This window comes from Schistocerca piceifrons, chromosome 7, assembly GCF_021461385.2.
Source record: "Schistocerca piceifrons isolate TAMUIC-IGC-003096 chromosome 7, iqSchPice1.1, whole genome shotgun sequence".
In the NCBI taxonomy this organism is placed as follows: Eukaryota; Metazoa; Arthropoda; class Insecta; order Orthoptera; family Acrididae; genus Schistocerca; species Schistocerca piceifrons.
In genome coordinates, this window is record NC_060144.1 from 446,187,769 (window position 1) to 446,208,145 (window position 20,377).

At 42.9% G+C, this 20,377-nt stretch overlaps 1 protein-coding gene and 1 non-coding gene across 2 annotated transcripts in view; one reads left to right on the forward strand and one right to left on the reverse strand.

Moving 5' to 3' along the window:
• Positions 1 to 20,377, forward strand: part of LOC124805143 (zwei Ig domain protein zig-8-like) — a 914,439-nt gene that overhangs the window by 512,399 nt on the left and 381,663 nt on the right. The gene's annotated exons all lie outside the window — the stretch shown is intronic.
• On the reverse strand, positions 13,470 to 13,544 carry Trnat-ugu. Its single transcript has one exon. It is a non-coding gene; the product is annotated as a tRNA-Thr (tRNA).

The following is a 20,377-nucleotide window of genomic DNA, read 5'->3' on the forward strand; positions in this document are numbered from 1 at the left end:
AACAGATATGACTGCATTAACTACAGAGAAATCGTGCTCCTCAACATCTGCTGTGAGATTATCTTCATATCTATACCGAATAACATCCAGCGGTTTGCGGAAAAAAGTTGATGAATATCAGCGTAGTTTCAGAAGGAGTCGTTCAACTGTGACAGTTCACTGCGAAGACGTGGGGGCATAATGAGGACTTCCTGTGTGCTATTGATTTTAATAAGGTATACGACTGCAGTCACCGGGACATCCTGATGAATCGTTAATCGAGCTTTGGAATGCTTAAAAATTCCTCAGCCTAGTTAGTCTTACTGATTCAAAAGACAAAGCGTAGCTCTGGATCCAAGACACGGCGATCTTTAACGCAATCACTGGACTGAGACAAACCGATAATCGTCAGCTTGGCTCTCGATAAAGATAATGAGCAAAGCTTTCTATAGGATTTTCTAAGTAATAAAGGTCGAAGGTTAGACGATACAAGCAGAAATCAAACGTACGTCAATCTGTCACCTTTCTAAATTCGCACTCCAAGAAATTTCAAAGTCCAGATGTAAATAAACACTGATATGACTGTGAAAAATAGGAGCGTTTTGGAAAACGGTTTAAATGTTCTTCACGTTTCCGAAAGAAAAGTTTTAACAAACGAGACCGGATCACTGATGAATGAAAGCTGCAGCCTGTGAACTGAATAACATTTAAAACGAACCAACTATTTTAGGAGTGACGGAAACGAACAATTTGTTTCGGCAGGTCATGTCGTATGGGTGCGCAAACATCGATGGCCTTCGAAATTTCTGGATTCTATTCCCCGTAGATGATGGGCACGTGGTAGATCAAAGAGAAGATGCGGAGACGGCTTGCTGTAGATTAGCGTAGGGGATCACTGAAGGCAGAGAGCAGGAGACAGAAACCAGTAGATGAGGAGCCTTGTTGCTGCACAGAAACCTCTGGACCTGATCACGTAGAGAAATATCAATTCTATACGTCGCGATACATTAATTTTAAGGGTTTCCCCTTTAATTGAGCCTTTATCTTCAATACGTCACCCATATCACATTTAGTATCCTCTCAAATGCTGTTCTTGAAATAATATGAACAAAAGTGTTTGAATCCATTCCGTGCCAATGTTAAACTCTTGAAACGTTAGCAGACACTTTATTATATATCAATGAATTGGCATTGAATCATTAATTTACCATCCCCATAAAGAAAATGCTTACTAAAAATAATTATTACCATGCTCATTTCATCAGTCGATTAGGGAAGCAGTTCCAAGTGACAATGGTGTTCAAACTAACCTCCACCACACACCATACGTTGCCTTGGGAAGTAGGAAGTAGAATCAGACATCAGTTCAATATATTGAATCTGCCATTCCACGTAGGCCGAATTGTGAAAAGAGCGACCTCTGCAAACTGGTAAGCTGGGAGGTTGAGAAAACTGGGCAATGGAAATCCTTTTCTGGAGTGATTTGGCGTAAAGCAGGCATTCTTCGGGCGATGCAAATGAAACTTATTCAGAGCTGTTTCGGTGGCATTGTATATAATGGAGGATGAAGCTTTTAAAACTGTAGGCTACATTCCTCGGTCTCATCGCAAACACCGACGATAGAAATAACATGAGACCTCCTCTAAATGTGCTCTTTGATCCTTGCCCAACGAAGGAGAGGTCAGTGAAAAAATAATATAAAGTTATGAAAAGGACCAGAAAGGAGTAACCGCCTATGACGCAGTTTACTGCATAGCAGTGCAACGAGACTGCCGCTAGAATCCAACTATAAGCCCTCAGGGCACAAAAGGTAGGACTGCTAGTTTGCATTAATAAACAGCGAGATAAGAAATTTATATGCAAAACAACCGTAGAGCACCACCGAGTCTTTCATACAGAGAGTATAAAGCCAGATGAACAATTCAAAGAAGCGAAAAGAGATCAAGGTGACAATCCTGCATTGTTCCACACAATAACTTACCCACGACCTGTGCCATGTACGAGTATCTCATATCCAGGTGAAGATGTGAAAGGATTGGTTGTAGTAGGTTGTAAAAGAGTACGAAAAATTATTTTAGCTCCATAACGTACAAACCAATATCCTTCCATTGTCACGCATAATTTTCGTACCTAAATTTTTTTGGATAATAACTGTTGAGTGTGAACTACTATTGACATGATTTTGGTGAAAACGGTTCAAAAACTTTCTTACAGATTGTCTTTCGATTTTCCTTATATTATTTCTATGGACGCTGATTAACCAGTCACCCCATCTTAAAGTTTTTCTGCAAGTGTTCACTCTTCAAACAATAATGAAGAATCATTTATGAATAGTCGTAGTAGTTGTGATTGTGCTGCAAATGGAGAGTACCCACCTGAGGGCGCATAAAAAATACAAAACTTCAAATTAAAAGCATGATGGCCTTAATATCGTTTCATTTACTTCGCAGTTACATTTTCTGTCTCAAAATATGAATTTCATCTGTACAAAACTATATGCCTACATCACTGAGAAGGTCTGTTGCAAAATTCTGGAACATGTTTTATGACCGCGTATTATGACGTTTCTGGAGACCGAAAATCTCCTCTATAAGAGTCCTCACTGCTCGCTCACGAGACCTAGGAAGCAACAGATACCGGCATCCATGTTGATGCTTCGTTCCACATTGCCACCTGATGAGTAATAGGTGAGGTTACGGATTATCAGACCAGCTGTGTAACTGCTCTGAACGATTCCTTAAATAATGAATATCGCATGTCATTCTTGACGGAGAGAAATCTTCAGGCGTAAAAGTAATTACTAGCCAACCCCAAAACAGTGTTTAGGTACCATTATTATATTATGAATAGTTTATACAAGCAACTAGCTACAGCTAGGTATTCAAAGTAAAACAGTTTTTTACTACTTGCTGTATACATTAAAATTTACCCTTGACCAGTTTCAGGAATTTCAGCCATCATCACAGGAAAAAAATTATACATCTGTTAGATTAAAAATGACTGTTTCTCGTATAAGACACATTAGCGTACCTAATATGTTATGTATGTATAGATTAATTCCAGTGATGATGGTTGAAATCGAAACCGATCAAAAAGAACTTTGAATATGTACTACTGGTGGTGAAAAACGCTTTTCTTTAAATAAGTACATGGTCTAGTCGATAAAGTCGTGATTTCCGTGAGAGTCTTCGCAGATGATGCTATAGTACAAGGAGAAATCGTACACTATAAAATCTTATGCAAAATGCAGTAAAATCTGCAAAGGATCAACGCTTGCTGGAGGATATGGGACCTGACACTCAAGATAAATGAAAGATATTGCTCATAAACTGACAACACATCGATTAGTGTATGACTACACGATTGCAGCACAATCACTGAAAGCAGTCACCTCCACTTTTTTTAAAAAAAAAAAAAAAGCATTACGCATATTGAACGATTTCAAGTGAAATAACTACATAAAACTAATAGCGGGTTAGGCAGAGGGTAGACTAAGATCCATGCCAAGTATCCTCATGAATTGTATGACACATTCAACGTAGTTGATTTCGAAAACCCCGTGCGGTGAAGAAACGGTCTACTAGTCATTCTGCAATCCCTATCAGCCAGGACTAATAGAGGAAATACAAGAATATTATAAATGATTGAAGCAATATCATCAATTAACCATAGATACAGTGCCGACCGCGGTGGTCTAGCGGTTCTAGGCGCTCAGTCCAGAACCGCGGGACTGCTACGGTCGCAGGTTCGAATCCTGCCTCGGGCAAGGATGTGTGTGATGTCCTTAGGTTAGTTAGGTTTAAGTAGTTCTAAGTTCTAGGGGACTGATGACCACAGTGCTCAGAGCCATTTGAACCATTTTGTTAAGTCCCATAGTGCTCAGAGCCATTTGAACCATAGATACAGTAATTGACATACTATCACAAAATTCAATAAATACATGGAAAAATTCAAGAAGTATTCTATTGTTGCAGTTGCACTTCATCACTGAAGAGCCAAAGACATTGGTATACCTGTCTAATATCGTGTAGGGTCCCCGGAACCACGCAGAAATGCCACAACACGACGAGGCATGGACTCGACTAATGCCTGAAGTAGTGCTGAAGGGAATTGACACCATGAATCCTGCAGGGCTGTCCATAAATCCGTACGAGTACGAAAGTGTGGAGATCTCTTCTGAACAGCATGTTGCAAGGTATCCCAGATATGCTCAATAATGTTCATATCTGGGGAGTTTGGTGCCCAGCGGAAGCGTCTGAACTCATAACAGTGTTCCCGGAACCTCTCTGTAGCAATTCTGGTCGTGTGGGGTGTCATATTGTTCTGCTGGAATTGCCCAAGTACTTCGAAATGGACAATGGGCATGAATGGATGCAGGTGATCAGACAGGATGCTTACGTATGTGTCAGCTGTCAGAGTCGTATGTAGACGTATCAGGGGTCCCATATCATTCCAACTGCACATGCTCCGCACCATTACAGAGTGCCCACCAGCTCGAACAGTCCCCTGCTGACATGCAGGGTCCATGGGTTCATGAGATAGTCTCCATACCCATACACGTCCATTCGCTCAATACAATTTGAAACGAGATTCGTCCCATCAGGCAACAAGTCATCAAGAGTCCATTGTCGGTGGTGACGGGCCCAGGCAAGGCGTCAAGCTTTGTGTCAAGCAGTCATCAATGGTGCACGAGCGGGCTTCGGCTCCGAAAGCTTCGTTGAATGCTTCGCACGCTGACACTTGTTAATGGTCCAGCACTGGAATCTCCTGTCATGCACAACGATTCTCTCCAATCGTCGTTGATCTCGTTCATGGAGGATATTTTTCTAGCCGCACCTTTGTCGGAGATTTGATGTTTTACAGGATTCGTGATATTCACGGTACACTCGTGAAATGGTCGTACGGGAAAATCCGAAATTCGTCGCTACCTCGAGATGCTATGCCCCATCGCTCGTGCGTCAACTATAACACCACGTCCAAACCCACTTACACGTTGATAACCTGCCACTGTAGCAGCAGTAACCGGTCTAACAACTGTGCCAGACACTTGTTGTCTTATACAGGCGTTGCTGACGGCAGCGCCATATTCTGCCTGTTTACTTATCTCTGTGCTTGAATACGCATGCCTCTACGAGATTCTTTGGCGCTGCAGTGTATTTCTGGCACGAGAGCGTAGCAGCGCGCAGTTGGGCAAGATAGTGACAGGCGCCGAAAAAGCATGTGTTGTGCTTGAAATGCATTCACATCAATCAACTGCAACACATCAAAAACACTTCAGAACCAAGTTTAACAAAGGTCTACCAAGTGTCACACTCCATTCGGCTATGGTATGCGCAGTTTAAAGCTTCAAGATGCCTCTGCAACGGGCAATCAACATATTGCAACAGTTTATGTGGAACTGTTTTGCGAGAAACTCAGCTTCAGTGACGAAGCAGCACTTTTTATGAATGGCACGGCGAACAGGAACCATGTGCGAATCTGGAGGACAGAGAATCCGCAAGCTATCGTGCACAAAATCGATATTCACCAAAAGTTTTGTATAGTGTTAAGGTTTAGAGTTTATTATAGGATGTGCTGGAAAACTGGCTCAGGCTACTACTTCAGACAGTGTTTCCTCCATCTGCCAAGATGGTGCTCCACTCCACTTGCATCATGATGCTCGTGACTTCTTTAACAGTAAGTTAAGAAACCGACGACTAGGCAGTGCTGAGGTTGATGGTCAGCAATTCATGTCAATCCCTCCACGCTCTCATGACCCAACCGCATGCGATAATTTTCTTTGAGGATTATGTGAAAGAGTCAGTGTTTACACCTCTCCACCAAAGTCGAATGAACAGTCCTTTTGAATATATGAATAGGGACATGCTGCGCCGAACGTGAGAAGAACTTCTTTATCGACTTCATAACTCCCGAATCAGTAGAAGGGGGGGGGGGGGGTTACGCATGTTGAGCACCTCTCTCTCTCTCTCTCTCTCTCTCTCTCTCTCTCTCTCTCTCTCTCTCTATATATATATATAATGTGTGTGTGTGTGTATATATTCCATGTGCGTGGAGATCCATGTGACAATATGTCAAGTAATGTATGTACAGAAAAACTGTGAGATCGCTTCTATCACTTATAATAACCCTGTAGAGCAGAACCAAGCAAGACCAGCGCGTTTCGTTACACGATCATTTAGTCAGCCCAAAAGAGTCACGGTGATGCTCATCCGTCTCCACGGCAAAACACTACGAGCCAAGCGTTCTGCATTATGGTGTTGGTCAGTGTTAAAATTCCGAGATCATACGTTCTTAGAACAGCCAACCATCATATTTCTTCTACCTATATACAACTCCCGGAAAGACGAGACTTGCCAACTTAGTTATTCCTACGGATCATTCACGATTGGAGCGTGAAGGAAGGGAGATTACAGTGGTGTACAGAGGATCCTCTGCCGTGCGACTTATGGTGGCTTTGGGAGTATAGATGCAAATGGGGCTGGAGATGTGCGAGAGGAGTTTAATAACTAATCTAACGCATTTTTTCCTCGCCAAATTTCGATTGAAAAATGCATCATTTATTGTGGGACGCCGTTGAATATTCCTGCTTCACCCGCTATGGTGTTTTATGAAGTTTCGAAAATGGCGGCGCTATACGTAGCCTTCAAAATGGCGTCCGTAACGGAGACGCGTTCCAAGCAGAGAGCTGTTATTGAATTTATTTTGGCAGAAAACCAGAAGATAGCAGATATTCATAGGCTTTTGCTGAACGTCTAAGGACACCTGAATCGTTGGAAGAGGCTTCTGTCGTCATCGCAACAAGATCGCACAGAGCTGTCCAACCTCCTGCGTACCTGCCGCTCGTATGCAACTGTTCTGCCCTAAAAATATTGAAGAATCGGATTCAGCGTGTTCGTTCTCACAATAAGGCAAACCCACTTCTACTTGTCCATGACAACGTAACACCTCAGACAAGTCTGCGCACGCGAGAGAATTTCACAGGATTTAACTGGACTGTTCATCCTCGTCCATCCCGGATCTCGCACCTTCGAGTTTCCATCTGTTTGAAAGCAGAACGTGAGTGATGGAAAGTTATTGATGTAGTGAGACGTTGGCGGCAACGTCGACCAGCAGAGTGGTACAATGCAGGCATACAGACGGCTTAAGTAAGGTGGCGTAAGGTCATCACATTTAAAGGAGATTATGTTAAAAAATAGGGTTTTGTAGCCAAAAGAATGAGGAATAATATGGTGTACTGGAATACTGAGAAATACCAACCTGCTTACAGAATGAAAATGTATTGCATTTTTAAGAATTTTTAGCATATTGCAGCCCCGTCAGCAAGTGCTAAAGACTAATAATTTGAAGGATCAGCCTGTGTTGCGCAGACGTTCTGGTCTTTACCAGGTATCGGCTTCAGGTGCATAAAATTACTATAGCATGCCAGAGTAAGACACAGTCAACGTTAAAATTGAAAACTCTAGTACCGTGGTACCATGTAGAATTAGTTAAGTAGTTTTAATTCGACACGATGCCACGGTATTACAGGTTTTAATTTTAATGTTGGCTGTCCCTTACTCTGGCATGCTGTAGTAATTTTATGCTTCTGAAGAAGGCTAGATTAATTTAGCCGAAACCTTGTGACGACCAGAAAATTTGCGCAACTGAGGCTGATCCTTCAAAATATTGCATTTTTCATTGAACGCTCTTCGTACACACTAAGTCGAGGCATCGTATGTTTGGCAGTTCCTGCAATGATTACTTGACGGTAATTAACGGGGGCTAGCTGTGGAGGTGGACCCAGAGCTCCCGGGTACGGAGACGTGACCGGCAGCTCGCCTCCCACACGGCTGGAGACCGCATCCGGCGCTCGGCCTTCACCTCTGGCCGCAGCGTGAGGTGTCACGTGGGGCGACTAAAATATTTACAGCCAATTTGCCTGAGTCCCTCGCGAGACAGTGTGAGCTTCAGAGGTTTCTTCGGCTTCCGGAACGACCGGCACTCAGGTACGGCAAAGTTGCACAAGAAGTGACCCAGCTCCCGTCCGCACGCGTATAACGCCGCCGCTGAACGCCCCAGCACACGTCCTGCAGACACAACACACCCTCCTGTCTACGCACAGCGCCTCACTAATAACGATTACAACTTGATAATGGGAAAAGTAACTTGTGAATTTGATATCGGTGCTAAATTTATGCGAATTTAAAATTAACTTCTTCCCGTAATTTCTTTAGTTGCGCTCTGTGTTGCAAATACTGCACGTAAGAAAATAAAGTCTCCTGACAAGCGTCATCACTGTTATGGACGAGGTGTTATCGAAAAGTTCCCGAAATGTATAAATTAAGTAGGGTCATTCTAAATCTGAGAACGTGGTTTTTAGGCGGTTTTCCACATCCTACTAGGTGAATACCAGGCTGGTCCCAACGTTCCGCCTCAGTTGCACGACTCGCAGACATTTGAAACACATTCCCACTATTTCGCGAATTACACTAGACGCAGACAGCTGGGGTACACTACTTCCGTCCCGGGGGGGGGGGGGGGGGGGGTATGGGGTGGCGGCAGGAAGGGCATCCGGCCACCCCCTCACATTAACCACGCCAATTCCGTACTTAACCTGCCGGCCCTGTGCACAATTCGGGATAAAGGCAGCAGCAAAAGAAAAAAAATCTGAGAAACGTAGACATTTTATGCAAGGAAATAAAAGGGAACTTAATTTAGAACGTATTCTGATATCTTAAGGTGTTTTTAAATATAGGTGTCATTCATGTTTAAAAATTTGTCGTAGTTCTTCTCAATCCTTTCTATGCCCTTCGCACACTCAGTTGCCGCCAAGGTTACGGATGAGTCACTAACGTCGTCCTTCTGTTCCTCGTCAGTTCCGCAGTGGTTTTCTCCAAAAAAGTCCTTCATTTTGAGTAAGAGACGATAACCACTCGGGAACAAGTCAGGTGTATAAGGCGGACTGATAGACAGTACCATATTCCGACTTGGATGTTACACGATCACTGTCATTTATACCACGATCGCCATTTTCACGTGGGTACTCTTATCATAGTAAATTCACAACATTGCCATTTATCGGTGTACAGGCTGATCAGATACAGTCTGAAAATCTTGTACAGATGTTTCAGGGTAAGTTGTGCTTGGTTCAAATGGCTCTGAGCACTATGGGACTTAACTGCTGTGGTCATCAGTCCCCTAGAACTTAGAACTACTTAAACCTAACTAATATAAGGACATCAAACACATCCATGCCCCACGCAGGATTCGAACCTGCGACCGTAGCGGTCACGCGGTTCCAGACTGTAGCGCCTAGAACCGCACGGTCACTCGGGCCGGCTTAAGTTGTGCTGAGAAATAATTAAAATATTTTTCGCTATGTACCGCTGTTTCCGAGTTAATTAGCATTTAAGTCAACTAATCAGGCGCTGCGTACGCATATTCAAGTGGTCTGCCAGAGACACTGTCGTCAAACGTTAGTTCCGATTGTTTTTCTAAACAAGATACCGATGCAAAAATTGGCACGGAACGGCAGTATGGATCGAAGCCCAGCCAAAGTTTGAGCAGTCTCGTGCGCTATCATCTACGCTATGATAACTGCTGACACTAATAGTATCCGGCGGGCAGCTTGAATTTGCGCCCGCAACTGCTTATCAACTTCAAAGATCTTCTGTTTCTCACCAAAATTTATAACAATATGAATTATTTTAATATGTAATCGCTGCCATAAGAAAATAGGATGCTGTTATAAATGTACTACGATAGGAATATACATTTTAAAGTGGCGAGCCGGCAGCGGTGGCCGAGCGATTCTAGGCACTACAGTCTGGAACCAGGCCCTTTACTGTCACAGGTTCGAATCCTGCCTCGGGCATGGATGTGTGTGATGTCCATATGTTAGTTAGGTTTAAGTAGTTCTAAGTTCTAGGGGACTGATGACCTCAGATGTTAAGTCCCATAGTGCTCAGAGCCACGTGAACCATTTTGAAAGTGCGACAGTGGACATCAGCCCATTGAAGTATAAATGTCAGTAATTGTATAACATGCAAACTGGGAAATGAAACTGCTTTGCAATTAACTTGTGGCAGTGCTACTTGATATGAGAAAACTTATATAAGGCGCATGCTCAAAAACTTCATCAACGCATTAGAACGTGGGCGAGATTTATCTTGATGAACAAAAGTGCCGCTGAGCAACAACTCACGCAGTTTGTTTTGAACAGTGCGGTAGAGTCGCTGGAAGCGTCTGATAGTACGCCGCTGCATTTCTTGTGTCTCCTGTGGACATAAAATCGTTAAGTAGGACCCCCTCAGATCCTAAAACAATGTGGCGACGAAGTTTTTGGTGTTGAGAAATTTTTGGCTTTTATCGATTTTGTTGGGGATTATGAATGACGCCGTTTCGTTGAGTGTTTTTGGACTTTAATACGAAGTGAGGGTATCGTCACCTGTAACTATGTGGTTCAAAATTTCTCGCCGTTATTGCCGTGCTGCATGAAAAAAGCAGCACACATTCTTTGCTTTTGCGCTCATGTGCCAGAATCTTACGAACCGCACGGCATGGGTTTCTATACGTCAAATCATTCCTAACAGTCTGATAAAGAACTGATCGTAAAATTTCTGGGACAAAGAACTGATTCAAAAATTTCATTAATGAAAGGTCAATCACTTTTCATTTTTTCCTCGGCCAATGGAGTTTGTCAGTCTCAAATGGAAGTCAGCCTGATCGTTATTCATCGTTAAAATGCGTTCGTCTGCCATTAAATACGCTGAGGTATTTACAAACTTGAGATACATTCGTAACATTTACATCAACAACCGTAGTTTACCTTTAAATGTCGATCGTGTGGGCTTTTATTGCATTCAAAAACGGAATTACACTACGAAACTCACATTTGATGGAATCTTGATGGAATCCTAAATTTCGTCCCACATTTTAAAAACGTACAAATAAGTAATAAACGACCGTTTGTAACACTTATATCGATTAGAAGTAGGTTTATATTATGTAACTGTGTATCTGCAACTATGGTGTATTCTGTGTTATTTAAACTCCTAGATCTGTGGCAAGAAAATTAGACTTTAGTAACCTATAAATGAAAAAAGAAAAAGGATATGTTAAAAAGATAAATTATTATAATATGAGTATGTTCATAATAGGAAAATGTTTATTGAAAGCTGGCTAATGCTTAGGGTACTTGTATTGGTAACATTTAAAAGTTGTAGGGATGTCCCTCCGTAACGGAAGTGGCATGGCACGATATAAAATGTGGTTTTGGCAGTCGAGCTGAGCGGCCCCTTTGTGTGAACAGCACGCAGTATGTGGCTAGCCGTAGTACAGTACACTTCGACGGTGCTAAGAGAGGCAATTGGAAGTTCCTTTACGAAGGATTTGCCTCAGATGTGGATCTGGCTATTATTTGGTATTCTCAGCATAAAGGAATGGATCTAATATGTTGAAATTTCGACTCCAAGAAGACATTTTATAGAGTTTTCGGACATCAAGAGCCGTGAGTACAGTTCGCCGACATGTAGCTTGCCACCAGTCTCGCCATTGCTTCACAAACTTCAAACATTCACTAATGTATATCGACATGGACCAGTTAATTTGTGTGTTGTTTGAATATTACTCACAAAAATATAAATTCGTGTCCGGAACGATATTTTCTATCCTGACCACGATCCTATGCAGGGTCCTCACCTAAGTGCTACTTACGCCGAGTACCCTGATTTAAATGAACGATTCTTACATTCAAGTGATTTTTTTGTCTAATGTAAAATTAAATTTTTTGTCTCATGTAAAATTAGTAGTAAGAGTTAAAGTTAAAACCACAAAAGTGAAGTTCGATAGGCTTTTGGTAAAGTATCCTTAGTTTATCACAAAATACAGTTTTGTAGGCTTACAGTGCAAGATTGCGTAAATATTATTGTCTAAAATACGTGCTTCAGAGGTAATAAAAAGGCAAATAAGTTAAGCTCATTTTCAAAATTAGTGTGGTTTTGATTCCAATCTTGAATGATTCCTTTTTTAAGTTAATTAAGACAAGTGTTGTATTTTATTGCCGTGCAAAGTAAATTATGAACTACTCAAAGTGAAGTGAATGACTAGCTTTTTGAAGTAGTCTTTTCTACTGTAATAATCGAAGAGCGTTGACTAGTGCAACTATGCTATTTTATGGGTCCCCATCATATTCTCCACGTGTTAGGGAACAACTGAATTATTACTGTTGCCAAGGAAAACTGATATATGTAGAGGAGCTTAAACAGTGTCTTTATGATACTATTCATCTTATTTGTTTTTTTCATGTCAGTTAAGATAAAAGCCCCTCAGGTCCTAATTTAGTTTTGCACTTCATGCAGTAACATTTCAGCATTTGATTAAGTAATGCTCTTGAGTGTATCTGTCACTAGTATGAGCTTGGTGCAAATTTACTTTCTATAATTTACTGGTGTGTGCGTTATTTGTAACTGCTGCTACACACAGTTCAGAGTACACTGTGTCAGTTTGTATCCGGTTTGATATTCAAAGAGAAATCTCAACGAAAGTAACTTCAATAACCAATAGTCTATTTTCTTGAACATATACTTCCCAATTAATGTGCCTAATTGGGCTGGCAACCGTTCATTTTTTCATTCATTTGTGGTTTTACCACTTTCATTAACTCCCAGCGTTAAATTCCGTTTGGTTTTTCTGTTAGTTTCACCAAATTCCAAAATTATAGTCCGATACCGTTGTCCATGAGACACAAGCGCGGTCGATCTTCAAAATCCTCTCAGAGGGTTACACTAGCGTGTTTCACGTTACACTCATATACGTGAGTGTTACATGTGGCTTTTCCCGTGACAGGACTGAAGGTACAGTTGTTAGGGAAGAGTGACATATACGCTAGTGGATTAGATTCTTGCTCGCTGTCAGTATCATACTGCAGCCAAAAATTAGAAAGGTCCGTGGCACGATGGGTACATTAGATGTATAGGTATCTATTCTTAGAAACATCCTCGTAGGTCTTATCTAGATCTTATTCTGCACCATCACATTCAAAGTAGTCACCTACAGAGCGAATACACATATCCAGATGTTTATATCACTTTTAAAGTGCATCATAGAACCATCCTTCCCGATTCTACTTGGATATCTCCATTGAGTCAGAACTTCGTCCCTTCAACTTAATTTTTATTTTTTGAACAGGAAAATGTTACATGGAATTAAGTCTCATGCATATTGGGGGTGGGGCGACCATTGTAGTCTTGTTTTTAGTCGAAAACTAAATAATAAAAGCCGCCTGTGGTCGTCCATTGTCATAGCGGTTTGCCAGTCATTGGTAGGGCTATTATGTTGAAGTTTTCTCCTGCAGTCGCCCCTTGTTCGTCTTAGAACGACGTGATACGACTCTTATTGATGATCTAATCAGAGGGGCGAACTCTTTAGGAACAAATGAAATGATATTTAAATGGACACCCTAGCTGCAAACAGGCGTTGATGTACTTCATTGGGGACATGTTGAAAATGTGTGCCCCGACCGGGACTCGAACCCGGGATATCCTGCTTACATGGCAGACGCTCTATCCATCTGAGCCACCGTGGGCACAGAGGATAGCGCGTCTGCAGGGACTTATCCCTTGCACGCTCCCCGTGAGATCCACATTCCCAACATGTCCACACCACTACATACGTAGTGCGCCTAATAGATGTTTGCCCATCATACTCATTACTCGTGGCAGATTAATCTACCAAGTCCCGTACGAGTTCGGGCATAGCGTGTGCGTTCGCACAAGAAGGTCAATGGCCGGGAAGCCATATTTTAACTATATATGACGGTAGTATCTGTTCCCGAAAGAACAGTTACCTTGGATGACCATGCAGCTTTGCTAGAAATGAAATGATAATTAAATTGACACCCTAGCTGCAAACAGGCGTTGATGTACTTCATTGGGGACATGTTGAAAATGTGTGCCCCGACCGCGCACTACGAATGTAGTGGTGTGGACATGTTGGGAATGTGGATCTCACGGGGAGCGTGCAAGGAATAAGTCCCTGCAGACGCGCTATCCTCTGTGCCCACGGTGGCTCAGATGGATAGAGCGTCTGCCATGTAAGCACTAGATCCCGGGTTCGAGTCTCGGTCGGGGCACACATTTTCAACATGTCCCCAATGAAGTACATCAACGTCTGTTTGCAGCTAGGGTGTCTATTTAATTATCATTTCATTTCTAGCAAAGCTGCATGGTCATCCACGGTAACTGTTCTTTCGGGAACAGATACTACCGTCATACATCTTTAGGAACAGTTGTGTCAGTATTAAAACAAAATGTAGGACGTAAGGCAACTCTTGACCTGCGTACGTGTTTTGTCCGAAGTGAAAAGGACTCTTGCATTGCTATGACTGCCGCTTAGTTGCAGCCATAAATCCATCTATCAGCACCATTGACAGTCTTTGAATGAACGTTTTATTCGTCTTGCAGCTGCTAATGTTCCCTGCAGACTTCCACCCGTTGTTGCTTAAGATCGTCTTTAAGCAATCACGCTACAAAATTTTCCGCAGTACTTACTTTCAGTTCATTTCATAGAGTACGTTGTGTCTTGATTTTTTGACCAGAGTTTTGCATAGAATTTAGGTAGTGTGTTTAGAATTTTTCAGAATCAGATCCCGAACTATCTAAATATTTTCGAGTGTTATGCCACTTGATGGCGTACTGGAACATTCGTCGTTTTCAGTTGCTGTTCTGCCGGTTTGAAACGTTTTACCGATTTTCTGTCTGGTCTGAGGCTTTGATTCCAAAAGCTTGCTTCCTTATTTGGTGCGTTTCTGCAGCAAATGTCTAGAGCGGCACTTGGCTCTATCATATCAACCACCGCAAAACCACAAGCCCAGGGAAACGCCAATGGTAATACACGCATCAACAGCCATCCAACTATCCTACTTCCTGCCACTTACCACACTGCTTTAAGACAGTGTTCGGGTACTTAAGTGGAATAATGACTGTTTTCGTGCAAAATTCAAATATCAGGAACATTCCAATATTAGATATTGAAGATCAACTTTTTGTATGATATAAAGTCCATTCCTTTAAATAAATTTTGGGTCAATGTCCCATAACTACAACACGCTCTATTCAGTACCAGTCATCGCTTTATCCATTTTGCTAGTATATTTTCTTCAAATTTTAAGAATGTGTCGTCAGCAATTTTCTTCGTCATTCGGACATGTCCGAAAGAAGAGACACCGTATCCATATAATTATGTAGTTCTGGCAATACCGACCATGACCTCCTTCTTCTGCGCGGATGCACACATATTCCCCTAACTCTTACGGGACTTGGTTAGAAAGTCTTCCACGAGTAGTGAGTGTGTTGGGTAGGAACACTAGAAATGTAGTTTGTGGACATACAGGGTGAGAATGTGGATCGCGCAGGAGGCGTGCGCGAGATAGTCCCAGCAGTCGCGCTATCCTCTGTGCCCTCGGTGGCTCGGATGGACTGAGTGCTTTCCATGTAAGCAGGACATCCTGGGTTCGAGTCCCGGTCGGGGCACACATTTTCACCTGACCCCGTTGATATATATCAACGCCCGTCAGCAGCTGAAGGTATTAATATAATTCTAATTTCGTTCTTGGAATCTGGTCGAATATGCAAAAATGCAAGAGCACTGATCGGCCACGCTCTTCTGACGAAAATGTCGAGCATATCCGAGATGCGTTCACACAAGCCGTCAGCAGTTCAACAAGACGAGCAGGCAAGGAATTTCAGTTTCCTTAAACAATAGACTGACATGTTATGAAACGATACCTGCTTATGAAGCCTTACAATTTGCAGTTACTGCAGCAACCGCGGCCCAGTGAACGTAACAGAAGGTACGAATTTTGCATTTTAATTGTCCAGATTATGTCAGAGGATGACTCATTTTTAGAACAAATCCATGTTTCATCTGGGTAAAGTAAACCGACATAACGTAAGAATTTGGGGGTCATAAAATCCTGACGACGTCGTCGAACATGAAAGAGCCTCACCAAGGCGAAATGTGATTTGTGCCATTCCTTTTCTGCGGAGGAAACTGTGATAGGAATGTCGTACCTGGACATTTTGTAAAATTGGTTGTTTCCTCAACTTCACGAAGATTCCTACAATTTCATTTTTATGCCTGACGGCGCCTCGCCTCAGTTTTACCCGGATGTGCGGCGTTATCTTAACAACACCATCGCACGTTGGACTGGAAGGCGTGGGCAACAAGACATTGTACATTGCTTTAGGCCTCCCAGGTCACCAGACCCACCCCGTGTGATTACGTTTTACTGTGTGGGGTACATAAAAGACAGAGTCTCTGTCCGAGCTATATCACCTACTCTGCAAGAACCGAGGAATCGAAATGTTGAAGCTGTCGATTCAATGAACAGGGACATATTGATTCGTATGGGGAGTAAAGTGGACTACCGTTTCGATATTTCTCGAGCAACGCATTGTGTTAATTTTGAGTGTATAGTATAGTATCGGTGGAAACATAAAACTTTGAACCTTTGCCTATTCAGTGACATGCGCAATAGCTACTCTGCAACAAACACCTGAGTTCTTTCTTTTTGAATCAGCCCTCCACTAAAAAAAAAACACCCTCCACTAAAATGTTAACAAGACAAGAGTTGTGAACGCACAATGGAACATGGTCTGAAAATAACAGTATTACTAGTCGAAACGTGTCAATAAAAATAGTTTTGTACGCGATGCTGGCTATAAAATGTTTCACTAAAGTTATGATCTTTCTCGTGCTAAGGAATCGCAAACAGTCGTAAAATTCTTTACTCTCTTTCCTCACACATTCGGTAATTCGATACTCTGTCACGTAAAAATGTATTCTGTGAAGTAAACGACTGAGCTGCGAGCGACATGAGCTCAGTCAACTTTTCCGATCATCTCAAAATTTGGTGTTTGTTTATTTTTCATTACTGTGCGGTTTGTCGGGTCGCTATTGGCTCGCACCGCTATACCTTCGAGAGACACCTTTTTGATGGCGCGTATGCGCCGATGCTGAGTTTCGGCATAACCATTTTTTTGTAAATCACTGTTCAGCCATTGCTATTACCGCGGGGCGCAGCTTCATGGCTATATGTCTGTATACCGTGTGCAGTTCGTCTGCTAGGTATTTTTCATTTTAAAATGAGTGACTCCCTCAAAATTTTCGCTACCGGAATCCAATAAATTTATCTCCCGTGTAGGAAATGAATTTTTTTTCTGAACCATTTAACAAACGGAGCATTTCCTGCTTCCGTTTCTAGTCTCTTGGAGGTGGCTAGAGTTGTTTCGTTTTCTTGTTCCCCTTTCATTGATCGACTGTGCCGGTCGATTTGGACGAGCGGTTCTAGGCGCTTCAGTCTGGAACCGCGTGGCCGCTACGGTCGCAGGTTCGAATCCTGCTTCGGGCATGGATGTGTGTGAAGTCCTTAGGTTAGTTAGGTTTAAGTAGTTCTAAGTTATAGTCGACTGATGACCTCAGATGTTAAGTCCAATAGTGCTCAGAGCCATTTGAACCATTTTCTGATGGCCCTAATTACTTCAGATTAAGTAAATGAAAAATAAATATAACTTCCGTTAATTTCGGATCTGTAAAATATGAGTCGGGTATACGTAATAATAAATGCTCTTATTGCCAAAGAATGCCTACCATCAAATTTGTACCCGTTTTGCTTTCATCGCTTTGGATCACAGTTACGTTTATAGTTATTATGTGGCCTTTTTCAAATACCAAGGATGCTGTCGGCCGCAAAAGCAACTGCTAAATGAGTAACTTGTCCAGTTCCCAGGTAATCGAGAACAACTGCGAAAAGGAAGGAGATAGGTCTGAATTGTTCAGTATCAAACTACGGCAGCGTGTCGTAGTGTGCCAGATAGACATACTATCTACAGCTCGGAGTCCTCAGGGCACAGAAACCGTTCATCCAATACAAATGCAAGATAAGCTTATCCTGTAGCCGCAGTGGTGGAACGATACACGTGCCCACGCAAAATTCCTGATACACTACAGTAGCTCTCGCTCGGCTACTGATGTATATCGAACGGAAAGATAACAGGAACGCACTGCCACCGGTACGATAGAAACAACTCTGACCGACAAATCGGCGACAGCAAGAACGAGCGATGTGAGCGGCATTTGTATTAACAGCGTGCTGTATTTCGACTAGAGATGGTTTTGTCTATAAAGGACACATTTGCGCCCCTCTCTCATCTGCGAACACACATAGGAAATCGAATGTAGTGTATGATATTCAGCTGGTACTGACCATAGTTTCTGTTACTGGATAAACAGTAGAAAATGATGGGTAGTAAATAAACTTCAAAAATTTGTGTTTGTGCTCTTCTGTCGAAGGCTTGGTTTAAACAGCGCTCCCCGCTACATTATACTATGCAAGCCTCTTCATATATGCACTACAATTTTAACCTCGCCCCCTCCCCCCCCCCTCGCCCGGAACACACACACACACACACACACACACACACACACACACACACACACACACACATTTCGCTACCAAAGTGAAGATTATTTGATTCCTCAGGATGTTTTGTTGAACCGACCCATTCTTTTAGTTAGTTTGGCTAATAAACGCCTTTTCAAGGGTAGCATGAAGGGCGTCGAAGAAACTACTACTTCACTTGGGCCGTCATTCTTACGATAGAAAACTACAGTTATCAGCTTGATGAGCAAGAGGACGACGTTCTTGGAAACTTTTGCACTGCTTACACCGCCCCCTCTTCCTCCAGGGACGATTCGTTCCTTCTCTAAGGATATCGCAGGGCACCAACGCACTGAATGTGACCGCACCCCTGTGGACTGCTATGTGACCACAGACTTTTGCCCTGGTGTATAGAGTGGAAGCACTAAGGACTCTTAATAACGTTTCGGCGAAACGCAAAAGCGATCCGAAGAGTAAATGGTACTAAGGATTTGTTCAGGTGTCCTGTTCTCGTGCCCTCCTGTGGCGTGATCAAAGAGGGGTGCCCATTGACCCATTAGTGAATAAAACGGCAAAGGATACCTTAAATACAGCCCAGTTCGGTAACGGCCTCGGCGCCATTCGTCCGGCGTTGTTGAGCAGATTATACATTTGCGTGTGAAGATAAAACCTGTGACGAGAGCCCCAGGTGCCTGCAAGTTGGCTGCACTACCGCTCTTGTGCCTGTTATAGTAGGCCATCCTGAAACACAAGGGTGCAAGCACCTGGAACTTAGAGGTCTGTGATCAAATACATTCTCAAAGTGCTCCACAGAGGCGAGAGGGTGGCATCGAGCGTGCTGCCGAACTGTGTGGTCTTAGAATGACCATTTTCCGTTTTATTCAAGCATTGGTCAATGTCCTCTGTGATCAAGTCACAGATGGGGGGGGAGGGGGGGACAGGAGGCTGAAGCCCCTTTGCTGCTTCGGATTGTGTTGATATTTTGTCGAATGGTTTTGAACGGTCTCTAGTGAGTCCATCCTGTACATCAGAGCAGGGACTGAGGTCCCACTGCACTCCACAGGGATGCGATCACATTCAGTGATATTGCGGCCCAAGACGTCTTTAGGGAAGGGTTGATTCTGCCGGGGGTATCAGCAGTTTCAAAGATTGTCAAGAACTTAGTCCTGTTACTATTCGTATTGCGAACTGTTATTTTCGCCCACGGAATGTGTGGGAATCAACGCCCAAAGCGAAAGGGGTAATTTTCATTGACACTCTTTATGTTACCCATAAGGCTATTTCGCGTCAGTTCTGGGTGGCGTTGTCTGAAATGTTTCCCTTGGGCACCCATAAGAAAACTGCATCATTTCAGCGCTACGCGTCGCTATTCTGACCTCCATTGCCGAGAAGGCAAAAGAAGGTGGTGAAATGCGTGTAAGAGGGGATTTGATGATCCTCTCATCATGTGACACGTCCAAGGTGCTTTTCTGTTTAATCCTGTTGAAATTTGGTGTGAATGTGGAATAATTAGCCCATCTTACGGCCGTCCGTTGTGGCCGAGCGGTTCTAGACGCTACAGTCTGGAACAGTGCGACCACTACGGTCGCAGGCTCGAATCCTGCCACGGGCATGGATGTGCGTGATGTCCTTAGGTTAGTTAGGTTTAAGTAGTTCTAAGTTCTAGGGGACTGATGACCTCAGCAGTTAAGTCCCATAGTGCTCAGAGCCATTTGAACCAACCCATCTTATGGATCAAATGAACGCCTGAGCTCTGGCCTTTTTTTATTGCGCATGAGTCGACAGCTTTGAAGCTTCGCCGAGCCTTACGGTAACGTCGTAAAGCGTCACATTTTTACATCATTGCAGAGATAAGTTGTAGGCACGTTTGAGCAGAATCTATTCTGTCGCAATAGGACAAATTAAGGCGTTTGGAAACAGTGATCCCTTAATTATGTAGTGCAACGTATTAAAAAGTGTATCGTTGATATCAGCGTAGCT